This window comes from Hyla sarda, chromosome 5 (assembly GCF_029499605.1).
Source record: "Hyla sarda isolate aHylSar1 chromosome 5, aHylSar1.hap1, whole genome shotgun sequence".
In the NCBI taxonomy this organism is placed as follows: domain Eukaryota; kingdom Metazoa; phylum Chordata; class Amphibia; order Anura; family Hylidae; genus Hyla; species Hyla sarda.
This window is the reverse complement of record NC_079193.1, coordinates 307,685,272-307,698,468: the sequence shown is the minus strand read 5'-3', so window position 1 is coordinate 307,698,468 and position 13,197 is coordinate 307,685,272. Positions and strand designations below refer to the sequence as shown.

The following is a 13,197-nucleotide window of genomic DNA, read 5'->3' as shown; positions in this document are numbered from 1 at the left end:
TGATCTGCAGCCACTTCTTCGGGGCCAGGGGGGGGTGGCGGAGTAGGTGTGGAGAAATAGCCGATAACTTATACCGGAATATCGGTATAAATTGTCGGCTATCGTCCTGAAAGGCCACAGATTTTCGGTATCGGCCCTAAAAAAAAATCGTTATCGGTCGATCCCTAATTAAAATATAATATTATGTATCTCATACGGTAAATTACGTAAATGAAAAAAAAAAAAAAAACACACAGAATTTCAATTTTTATAATATCCCAGAAAAAAAAAGTTAAAAGCGATTAAAAATTCAGATCAATATTAAAATGGTACCGATACAAAAAACTACATACATACAGCCCAGTATGCAAAAAAAGGAGATTTTTTATGCTTACCATAAAATCTCTTTCTCGAAGGATCCATTGGGGGACACAGACCATGGGTGTATGCTGCTGTCACTAGGAAGCTCGACACTATGGCAACAAGAGAAGTCGGCTCCTCCCAGCAGGGTATACCCGCCCACAGGCACCTGAGGTAATCAGTTTTAGTCCCAGAGCAACAGGAGAAGACCGACAGGTCAAGACAAAACCACAAACTGTCTGAGCAATCAGAAGAAAAGGCAACTGAACACACCTTCGGACAGATAACTGAAATAGGAACACCAGAAAAAAGGGTGGGAGCTGTGTCCCCCAATGGATCCTTCGAGAAAGATATTTTACGGTAAGCATAAAAAAAAAAAATCTCCTTTTCTCTATCGGCTCCATTGGGGACACAGCCCATGGGACGTACCAAAGCTGTCCTTTGGGTGGGTAAGGAATCAGACAGGTGGACGGTTGGACCACCGCCGTCTGCAACATCTTCCAGCCCAGAGTAGCATCAACTGATGCAAAGGCGTGAACCTGGTAGCACCTTCAGAAAGTGTACAAAGACAATCATGCGGACGCCTTACAGAACTGCAAGGCCGAAGCCACGTAGGGGAGGGCCCAGGATGCCCCGATAAACGGGTGGAATGAGCCAAACCCCTGAAGGGTGGGATCTTCCCCTTGCAGCAGTAAGCTCCCAAAAAGAGCAGACCGGATCCACCGAAAAATGGTGGTCGTAGAAGCAGGTTGTCCCATACAACGACCTTCCAGAAAAACAAAAAAGGGGTCACACTGCCGATATATGTATAGATATATATCTTTTTCACACATTATGACACTAGGGTGATTGATTATCTATTATATTTCATTTTAGTATTATTATTAACACATTAACTATTAATTAATTAATTTATATAATATATTTCATTGTATAGTGGTAGATCTGTATTTAACATAGGATATCCATGAACTGTGTGCTCGATCCTTACTGTTATGATTCGTTTTATCTATATCCGCTCATTGTGTAACTGCCATCTTTCTATGGAGTCATGTGACTGTCACATGACTTCACTAGTGAATTAGACCAGGTATCCGCCCAGATCATGTGACTGACTGTCACGTGACTTCATTCTGCCGGAGGGGCGGCGCGCTCCCGGCTGCATCATCTCCGATGCCACGGCGTTGGGGGTACGGCTTGGAGTTGCGCTATCTCCCGGGTCACTGTTTGCTTACCGACGGCATGACGCTGGTGGGCGGGGACAGTGATGCAACATTGTTAATTGGATCAAATTATCGGTGTGTGATGACAGCACATGAACTTTGACTCCCACGTCAGTTGATGCGGGCAAGATGGCCGCTGCACGAGGGACTTTGACTTGTCACACCTGTAAGGTATGACTGTTTACCAACTACATATATAAGGCACGATGAATACTTATCTCTCTACACTCCTGAGGAAGTCACTCAGTGACAGAATGCGTGGAGTTCTTGGGACTGGGACGTATGGGTGACATTTCTGTCTAACTGTTTATTGCAGGGTCTGCCTCCTCTCATCCTTGTGTCTATGTGCGGTAGCTGATTTATTATTGTTTTCTCTTCACGTGTCTATATTTTTAGACGGTGTAGCATTGTTATTATTTAGCTTCACATCAAGTATTGTATGATAATTTCGCTGTGTTTTTTGCTGGCAGGTTAAATTATTGGGATTGTTCACTTATTTATTGCATATTTTATACCGCAGCATCCAGTGTTAGGAGGATCAAATTATACCTGCATACTCTGCATTTTGAGTTAACATCCAGTTATTATTCTGTCCCAGTCCCTAGTGGGACATTCACCATGTCTCACTTGTGTAGTGCGGTCCAATGTGGACCTTTTTAAGTGTTTTTATATGTATGTGTCTGTCATTTTTTCATTCTCAACTTGTATGAGCCTTTAAAAAAAGATTGCTTAATTTGCTATGTATTACAGGATTGGGTGTGCTTTAATTTGATACATTTTTGTGCTTTGTTGCTTGGTTTGTTCAATGTGGTTAGCACCCCTAGCACAGTATATTGTATAGCTGAGCCCCCCCTTTTCCTTCTATCTATAAGCCCTGGAGGTTGGGCACGATTAAAGGAAACTCCTGGAATCACGTCCGAAGTTCCTGGGTCCTCTAGATGGAAGGTGTCTCTTGTGGCCGAGACCAATGAGTGCACCATGTCCGACATATCCATGCGGTCCTCTGAATCAGGGGCCGAATCGGAAACTGCATCCACAAGTTCTCCAGGTGGGTGGGAAGGTGTGAGGTGGCCCTGGAAGAGGGGGGAGACTGACCAGGTACGCAGGTCTGGAGAGCCAGAGCGGCGACCATGGGAGCGGCCTCTAGGGGAGAGACGCTTGCTACAGGGCGGAGTAACGGAGCGATGCCTGTGAGGGGAGCACCCATGCCTGCCAGAAGACTCTGAGGATGAGTCAGATGAAAAACATCCCCATGACGCTGCAAGAGCATCAGTATAGGGGGAGAGTGGGACCCACCGGAGGGTCGGGAGGGCCTCTCCAATGCAGTTACCAAGTCGGGAGACCTGAGCCAAGTCGGATATAGACTGGGGGGGAGGGAGAGAACCCAGGCTGGAAGGGTGTCCGAACCCACCGGGTCTGGTAGACAACCAGGGTAGAATAGCAGAGGGGGGTCTGGGGGAGCAGTGGAGCAGGCAGAACAAGTGGTTCAGCAGAACCAGAAATTTTTGAGATACAGATTTTACAGATGTAATGAGTGGCTAACACTCCAGTTAACTGTTTAGAGGGAGCAAATGGGTTCAGCAGAACCAGGCATTTTGGAATTACAGCTTTTACAGACAAAATGATGAACTAATGCTCCAGTTGTCTGTGCAAACAAAGTCTGTGACTCCAGGGCAGCTGCTGTGAGGAGAACTCCGTTATAGTGGAGAAATGCTGGCCAATAGCAAAAGAGGGGCAGGCCAGAAGCAGGGGCACTGCTGATTGGCCCCTGCCTCTCACAATGCGCGCACAGAGCTGATTGGAGGCTAACTCTCGCCTCTTAGAAGCCCCAACAGAGGGGGCGGAGCTATAGTGCCCTCAGCTTCTGACAAGGTGGTCAGTAATGGCACCCACGCCCGCTCCTCTCCTCGAGCGCACTGTCATTCGCATATGCGCTTGCGGGGAAGCGAGCGAACGAGACGCTGCCGGCAGCCGACTGCTGCCAAAAGCGAAAGTAAGCCGGCGCTTCATGCGCCCGCATAGTAAAAACGCCCCGGCTGTAAGCCGCTTTAAGAAACACACACACCACACATACACATCGTTCAGGAAAGTGAAAAGTATGAATAAAGCTGTGCCCCAGTCCAAAAATGATCCTTCTCACCCCAGCAATAAATATAGAAAAAAACCCTGTCCAGGCCAGCCCCTGAGAAAAAGTGGGCAAAAAGTGAGGGTCTCCAGAGGTTGCAAGGCTGTACCTAAGGAGAAAGGGAATATACTCACCTCAGTCAGAAGAACTTACCCAATGAAGTCTTCTATGAGGTCTTCAGTCAGCTTTCTGTCACCTGCATCACGCCGAGCTACCATGTGCGAGCAAGGCGAGCAGGAAAATAGGGGGACCCGGACCCATGAGGTACAACCCCAGGCACTGACCATTGGCGAGAGGGGGTTAACAGCACATATACGCAATGTCTATGCCCACTCAATCGCAACGGGGAGACAGTGAGCCGCAGTTCCTGAATCCCCACCTGAAAACATGAAAGAAAAAAAAGAATAAACTAACACATCCCTAACTAGGAAAATAATAAAACATAAGACCTGGTCTGGAGAGAACTCCAGACCATGTCCACCTCCTTAAGACACTAAGCTAAAACTGATTACCTCAGGTGCCTGTGGGCGGGTATACCCTGCTGGGAGAAGCAGACTTCTCTTTCTGCCATAGTGTCGAGCCTCCTAGTGACAGCAGCATACACCCATGGTCTGTGTCCCCCAATGGAGCTGATAGAGAATTATTTAATTTTTTTTCTTTAAAGCTACAGGGGTTAAAAAATGGCAATTAAAAAAAATTTGAAAAAGTTCTGAATTTTATTTAAATTAGTAAAACATGATGGAAACGATACAAATATGGTATTGCTGTACTCATGTTGGCCTAAAGTGTCAAAACATGTAAGCTCAATCACAAGGTAAATGGTGTAGAAAAGAAAACCACCATGTTTGCTAAATTTTCTTTTACTACTTTCAATTTCACTTCACCGATATATATATATATATACCGTATTTATCGGGGTATACCACGCACCGGCCTATAACACGCACCCTCATTTTACCAAGGATATTTGGGTAAAAAAAGTTTTTTACCCAAATATCCATGGTAAAATGAGGGTGCGTGTGTGCGCGCGTGTATACCCCGATATACCCCCAGGAAAGGCAGGGGGAGAGAGGCCGTCGCTGCCCGCTTCTCTCCCCCTGCCTTTCCTGGGGTCTAGAGCGCTGCTGTCGGCCCTTCTCACCCCCTGGTTATCGGCGCCGCTGCCCGTTCTGTCCCCCTGACTATCGGTGCCGGCGCCGACAGCCAGGGGGAGAGAAGGGGCAGCGGCACACATTGCCGGCGCCGCTGCCCCGTTGCCTCCCCCCATCCCCGGTGGCATAATTACCTGAGTCGGGTCCGCGCTGCTGCAGGCCTCTGTCGTGCGTCCCCAGCGTCGTTGCTATGCACAGCGCGGCGCACTGACGTCATGCGCCGCGCCGTTCAGCGCATAGCAACGACGCCGGGGACGCACGACGGAGGCCTGCAGCAGCGTGGACCCGACTCAGGTAATTATGCCACCGGGGATGGGGGGAGGCAACGGGGCAGCGGCGCCGGCAATGGGTGCCGCTGCCCCTTCTCTCCCCCTGGCTGTCGGCGCCGGCACCGATAGTCAGGGGGACAGAACGGGCAGCGGCGCCGATAACCAGGGGGTGAGAAGGGCCGACAGCAGCGCTCTAGACCCCAGGAAAGGCAGGGGGAGAGAAGCGGGCAGCGACGGCCTCTCTCCCCCTGCCTTTCCTGGGGGTGTATCAGCATATAACACGCACACAGACTTTAGGCTAAAAATTTTAGCCTAAAAAGTGCGTGTTATACGCCGATAAATACGGTATTTATTAATATTAGGGATTGACAGATTATCGGTTTGGTCGATATTATCGGCCGATATTCATGATTTTGGACGTTATCGGCAATTACCTTGCCGATCATCCGATAATGCCCCAACCCCTGCACCGCCCGCACCGCACCCCCCACCGCACCGCCCTGGCCAGAGACCGCCACCGCCCCATTGCCTCCCCATCCCCGGTTTTATAATTACCTGTTCCCGGGGTCTGCGCCATTTCTGGCTCCTGTGGTGTCCTGTGTTACGCTGTGCGCTGCGCAATGACGAGTGACGTCCTCAAAGCGACGTCACCGTCAGGGCGCACAGTGACAGCTCAGGAGGACAGCGCCGGAGCCAGAAGTATCGCGTACCCGGACCCCGGGAACAGGCAATTATAAAACCGGGAATGGGGGAGGCAATGGGGCGGCGGTCTCTGGCCGGGGAGGTGCGGCGGGGGACGCGGTGTGGTGCGGGCAGTGCGGTGGTGGGGATAGGACTCAGGACCCCAGGACAAGCAGGGGTAGAGAAGCGGGCGGCGGCGGTCTCTGGCACCACAAAAGCCGCTGCAGTTCATTGAGGGGGGGGGGGGGCTGATAAATAGCCATTAACTTATACCGGAATAATCGGTAGAAGTTATCGGCCCTAAAAAAAAATTATATCGGTCGATCCCTAATATATATATATTTTAGGGATCGACCGATATTTTTTTTTTTAGGGCCGATAATCTGTGGAGGTTAAGGCCGATAACTTATACCGGAATATTTGTATAAATTATCGGCTATTTATCTCCCCCCCTGGCGACACCGCTGCAGATCATTGATTTAAAGCAAGCGCTTTAAACCAATGAACTGCAGCGGCTTTTGCGGTGCCAGAGACCGCCGCCACCCGCTTCTCTCCCCCTGTCCTGGGGTCCTCCTGAGTCCTACCACCGCCGCTTAGTTTTTTCCTCTTTTTCTTTTTAAAAGCCAAAACGCTTTAAATTTTCCACTTAAAGACCCATATAAGGGCTTATTTTTGGTGCAACTAACTCATTTTATTGCCAAAAACCACTACAGCGAAATTAAGAAAAATATTTTTTGGAAGAAATTTAAAAAAAAAAGCAAGTTAGCAACTTTTGGGGACTTCCGATCTGCAGTCCACTTTTCGGTACAAATGATATGTTATATCTGTTCTGTAGGTCCATGCAATTAGAATGGAACCCAACTTATAAAGGTTTTATCCTCTTCTGACCCCTGTAACTTTTTATTTTTGCATATACGTGGACATATGAGGGTACATTTTTTTTTTTTTGCCCCATGGTCTTAAGTTTTTAGTGATACCATTTTTGTTTTGATAGGACTCTTTGATCACCACCTTTTATTCACTTTTTTTCTGGTACAACAAGCGACCCAAAATACGCAATAGTTGCACAATTCTTGATTTTTTTTTTCTTTTCTTTTATGCAATCGGCCAATTAACATTATATTTTAATAGTTCGGACATTTATGCACTCGGCAGTACCACATGTTTATATTTATTTTTGTTTACATCATTTTTATTTTAACCCCTTAAGGACATGCGCAGTAAATGTACGTCGCTGCAGCGAGTTACTTTGTGCACAGCACCATACATTAACGGAGCGGCTATGATGTGGGCGCAGGAGCACTAGCTTCATGCACGGCGGGTACCGGCGGCTGTCCGTCTGCCATTAACCCCTCAGATGCCATGATCAATACAGATCATGGCATCTGCGGCAGCGCGGCACCTAAATGCTGATCTTATCACCTGCGACACTGGTGCGGGGATCAGATCAGCCAAGATGGCAGGTGGAGGTCCCGTCACCTGCCCCCATCGATCTCCCGGGGTCTTCTGCTCTGATCTGCCCTCCAGCACACCAGAGCAGAAGATCACCGATAATACTGATCAGTGCTATGCCTATCTAATGATTGCTATTAATAATCCCTTATGGGGACTAAAAAAAAAAAAAAAAAAAAAAAAAAAAAAAAAAAAAGGGTTAAAATTTTTTTTTTTTTAAAGTTAAGATTTTTGGGAAAAGCCACTCCCCCAATAAAGATTTAAATCACCCCTTTTCCCAATTTTTTATAAAAAAAGGCGTAAAAAATGATGTCACTCGTCATTGCGCAGCGCACAGCAGGACACCACAGGAGTCAGAAGTAGTGCGGACCCCGGGAACAGGTAATTATAAAACCGGGGATGGGGGAGGCAATGGGGGAGGCAATGGGGCAGCGGTGCTTTATCGGCAAGGTAATTGCCAATACAGATACCGTATATACTCGAGTATAAGCCGAGTTTTTCAGCACAATTTTTCGTGCTGAAAACACCCCCCTCGGCTTTTACTCGAGTGAACTCTCCACCCGCAGTGGTCTTCAACCTGCGGACCTCCAGAGGTTTCAAAACTACAACTCCCAGCAAGCCCGGGCAGCCATCGGCTGTCCGGGCTTGCTGGGAGTTGTAGTTTTGAAACCTCCGGAGGTCCGCAGGTTGAAGACCACTGCGGCCTTCGACATCATCCAGCCCCCTCTCACCCCCTTTAGTTCTGTACAGTACTCGCCTCCGCTCGGCACTGGTCCGGTGCTGCAGGACTGTCCGGAGAGGAGGTCGTCTGGTGGGATAGTGGTTCCGGGCTGCTATCTTCACCGGGGAGGCCTCTTCTAAGCGCATCAGGCCCGGCCCCAGAATAGTCACGTTGCCTTGACAACGACGCAGAGGTACGTTCATTATCAACGTACTTCTGCGTCATCGTCAAGGTAACGCCTCTATTTTGGGCCCGAAGCGCGGAGAAGAGGCGCCCCCAGTGAAGATAGCAGCCCGTAACCACTATCCCACCGGACGACCTACTCAACGGACAGCCCTGCAGCACCGGGACAGCGCCGAGCGGAGGCGAGTACTGTACAGAACTAAAGGGGGTGAGAGGGGGCTGGATGATGTCGAAGGCCGCAGTGGTCTTCAACCTGCGGACCTCCGGAGGTTTCAAGACTACAACTCCCAGCAAGCCCGGACAGCCGATGGCTGCCTGGGCTTGCTGGGAGTTGTAGTTTTGAAACCTCTGGAGATCCGCAGGTTGAAGACTACTGAGGGCGGATGATGACAAGAGGATGATGAAGGGGGGGGTGTGGGATGATGACAAGAGGATGATGAAGGGGGGGGTGGGATGATGAAGGGGGGTGGGGATAATGACAAGGGGATGATGAAGGGGGGGGGGTGGGATGATTACAAGGGGATGATGAAGGGGGGTGGGGATGATGACAAGGGGATGATGACAGGTGATGATGATGAGCGTCTGGATGATGACAGGCGGTGATGATGATGAGGATGTTAATGACGGGGTCTGGATGATGACAGGGGGGATGATGTATTTCCCACCCTAGGCTTATACTCGAGTCAATAACTTTTACTGGGATTTTGGGTTGAAATTAGGGGTCTCGGCTTATACTCGGGTCGGCTTATACTCGAGTATATACGGTAATGTCCAAAATCGTGAATATCGGCTGATAATATTGTCCAAACTGATAATCGGTCGATCCCTAATTTTAATACTTTGTACAATTACGCAGCGATACTAAATGTTTAGTTTTATTATGTTAACATGTTTTTATATAGGAAAAGGGGGTGATTTGAACTTTTAACATCGAAGGGGTTAATGTTTGCCTTCTAAACTTCTATAAAAATTATTATTATTTTTTTTTACACTTTATAAAAGACTTTTGGAATTAGATTCCTCATACAGATCAATAGAGTTCTATTGAACTCCGTTGATTAGTATGATCTGCGATCCATTGATAGCGCCTGGCTGGACTAGGCTCTATCAGTGACATAGCCACGGAAACCAGGGATCAGAGGTAAGCCCTCCGGCTACCTTTATTGTAGATCTCCCCACCGCAATGACGCTGCGGGGGGGGAAATCCACCCCACCAGGGAGCATTCACATGTCCCTTTAGACGCCGGCAATCTAAAGGGTTACTAGCCAGCCGCATGCTGGCTATTAGCGGCGGCCCCCAGCTACTGAGAACAGCTGGGGGTTGCAGAGTATGGAGCGGGCAGGAGTCAGGAGCCGCTCCACACAGACTGCTGAGCGCCGCCGCGCTTGTCTGGTCCGGCCTTGCTTGCCCGAAGCAGGACTAAGGGCAGGAAAAATTCACCTGCCCTGCGCCTGGAACTGCGTTGGGCAATAGGAATTCCACATCCCTAAAGGAGGGAGGTAGGGTGGATGAGAGAGCCTAGGGGAGAGAGAATAATGTTGATGATTTGGGGGGGGGAGGAGTAATGGTGTTTGATACTGATGATGATGGGCCTGGGGGAGAGGGAATAATTGTGGTGGTGATGACGATGATTGGGGGGGGGGGGGGGGTTAATGGTGCTTGTGATACTGATGATGATGAACACAGGCCTGGGGAAGAGGGAATAATTGTGGTGGTGATGATTGGGGGGGGGGGGGGGGGGGGGTTAATGGTGCTTGTGATACTGATGATGATGGGTCCAACCATTCTTGGGCCAGAAATTTTTGACCACTACAAAGGTCAGCAACTGCCGAGCCGAGAAGTTTGTGACTAATCAAATTACTGTAACTTCGCTCATCTCTACTACTTTGTAATGACATCAGTCATTTTACCCAAAAATCTACAGCGAAACAAAAAAAAAAAAATAATCATTGTGTGACAAAACTGAAGAAAAAAAAGGCCTTTTTTTGTAAATTTGGGGGCTTCTCTTTCTATGCAGTACATTTATCGGTAAAAATGACACCTTATATTTATTCTGTAGGGCCATACAATTAAAATGAAACCCTACTTATATAGGTTTAATTTTGTCCTACTTCTGAAAAAAAAAATCACAACTATGTGCACGAAAATGTATACGTTTAAAAATGTTCTCTCTTCTGTAACTTTTTTTTTTTTCGCATACATATTTTTGGTGCCGTGATCTTAAGTTTTTATCATACCATTTTTTGTTTTGGTTCACATATACAATATGTCTACTTTATATTTTCTATCTGGATATCACTAGCGCTGGAATGGATTGAATGGAGTATATATCTCTAGCTGCAGCAAAACCAAATCAGCACATGTCCCTGTATGTTGTGCAATAAGTGAAGATACAAAATATATCAGAGATGTGGAAATTCTATCGCCCGACGCCCGGGACAAGTAGTTTTAGGCGCCGGGCAGGTGAATTGTTTATAGATTTAGCCCTGTATCGGGCGAGCAGGGACAGACAGACTTCCCCCTTTTTTTTTTTTTTTTTAATGCCGGTGTGAGGCGCAGGAGCGGATGGAAGTCTACACCTCACACCAGCACTCAGGAGTGTATGGAGGGGGCGGCGGCGGCGGCCTCCAGCTGACTGCAGAGTCCCCTTATCTCCCCTCCAGGGTGAGAGAAAGGACGTAGACAGCTCCGTGCACAGCTCCTCCCTCCCCCGTACACAGCTCTATCCCTACCCCTCCCCGGCTCTGTCTCCATAGGACCTAATCCACCACGGGGAGGTTGCTTGTTTGCACGGGGAAAACACAGAGCTGGGGGGGGAGGGGAGAGAGGACGGAAATCTCATCTCACACCGGCGGTAACTACAGCTCTGATGTCCACTCATGGCCGGATCAGGTGAGGAGACAGAGAATGCAGGCGGCGGCAGGAAGGGTGGTTATATATGTATGGTGTGAGTGTGTGTGTGATGTGTGTATGTGATTTATGTGATGTATGATGGGGGGGCAGCGGCAGGTGTATGTATAATGTGTGCATATGTATGGTGTATATCAGTGTTTCCCAACCAGGGTGCCTCCAGCTGTTGCAAAACTACAACTCCCAGCATGCCCTGGGCATGCTGGGAGTTGTAGTTTTGCAACAGCTGGAGGCACCCTGGTTGGGAAACACTGGTGGATATGTATGGTGTGAGAGTATGTGTGTATGATGTCTGTCTATGTGTGATGTGTATGTAATGTATGATGTGTGTATAATGTCTGTCTGTGTGTGATGTGTATGTAATGTATAATGTGTGTATGATGTCTGTCTGTGTGTGATGTGTATGTAATGTATAATGTGTGTATGATGTCTGTCTGTGTGTGATGTGTATGTAATGTATAATGTGTGTATGATGTCTCTGTGTGTGATGTGTATGTAATGTATAATGTGTGTATGATGTCTCTGTGTGTGATGTGTATGTAATGTATGATGTGTGTATGCTGTCAGTCTGTGTGTGATGTGTATGTAATGTGTGATGTGTGTATGATGTCTGTCTGTGTGTGATGTGTATGTAATGTATACTGTGTGTATGATGTCTGTCTGTGTGTGATGTGTATGTAATGTATACTGTGTGTATGATGTCTGTCTGTGTGTGATGTGTATGTAATGTATAATGTGTGTATGATGTCTGTGTGTGATGTGTATGTAATGTATGATGTGTGTATGATGTCTGTCTGTGTGTGATGTGTATGTAATGTATAATGTGTGTATGATGTCTGTCTGTGTGTGATGTGTATGTAATGTATACTGTGTGTATGATGTCTGTCTGTGTGTGATGTGTATGTAATGTATAATGTGTGTATGATGTCTGTGTGTGATGTGTATGTAATGTATGATGTGTGTATGATGTCTGTCTGTGTGTGATGTGTATGTAATGTATAATGTGTGTATGATGTCTGTGTGATGTATATGTAATGTATGTGTGTATGATGTCTGTCTGTGTGTGATGTGTATGTAATGTATAATGTGTGTATGATGTTTATGTGTGATGTATATGTAATGTATAATGTGTGTATGATGTCTGTCTATGTGTGATGTGTATGTAATGTGTGATGTGTATGTAATGTATGATGTGTGATGTGTATGTAATGTGTGATGTGTATGTAATGTATGATGTGTGATGTGTATGTAATGTATGATGTGTGTATGATGTCTGTCTATGTGTGATGTGTATGTAATGGATAATGTGTGTATGATGTCTGTCTGTGTGTGATGTGTATACCATAGAGCTTGCTATTAGAATGCAATGCCTGCAAGGGGCAAGAATAGACTCCCAGCAATATATGAAATAATAAAGGGGATAAATCAAATAGAATCCCAGGGGAGGTGCATGTAATACTTAACTTTTAATTTTACAAAGTTAAAATAATAAATTAGTGCTCAAATAACCCAAACGAATAAATATAAATGTTCTGGTTGCGATATGGATCTTACTCCAGAAGCAATATCAAGCATACAGGGTGTCGCTCTCAACGCGTTTCTGCCACTAATGATATGGCGTCATCAGGAGAGACAAAAGACAAAGCTTGAAATACCTTAGAATTGTGGTACTAAGAGCACCCTATAAATAAATAAACCAATGTGACTAAGAGATCACGGCAAGGACTGTCTGTATCAGGCCACCTGCAAAGAAAGCACAACAGAAAGGTACCAATGTCATTTATGTGCTCCAAGCATAATAAAACACATGAGCAATTCATGCGGAGCATACACTCACTGTGCCGTGGATATTTTCCAGAAAACCTAAAGAGGAAAGCACATAGAGAAAAGCCCCTATCAGTAACTGTCCAGCTGGTACCTGTAAAGAAAAAACACTCTTCCGCAGTATGCGGCTACTCACAGTTCCAGTCTGCCGATATCCGTGATCCCAGGATGGTGCGCTATTACCCGCAGTGGCGGGGAGCCTTGCAGTAAGTGCCGGCTGCTAATGCGCTTCCGTACCTGGGATCACGGCGTGTGACGTCTTATGCGCTGGCCGAGCCACGCGTCACTTCCGCCGCGCCCCTGATTGACGTCATAGGG

General features: G+C 47.1%; 1 protein-coding gene across 1 annotated transcript in view; it reads right to left on the bottom strand.

Moving 5' to 3' along the window:
- Positions 1 to 13,197, bottom strand: part of TERF1 (telomeric repeat binding factor 1) — a 77,411-nt gene that overhangs the window by 47,780 nt on the left and 16,434 nt on the right. The window lies entirely within an intron of this gene.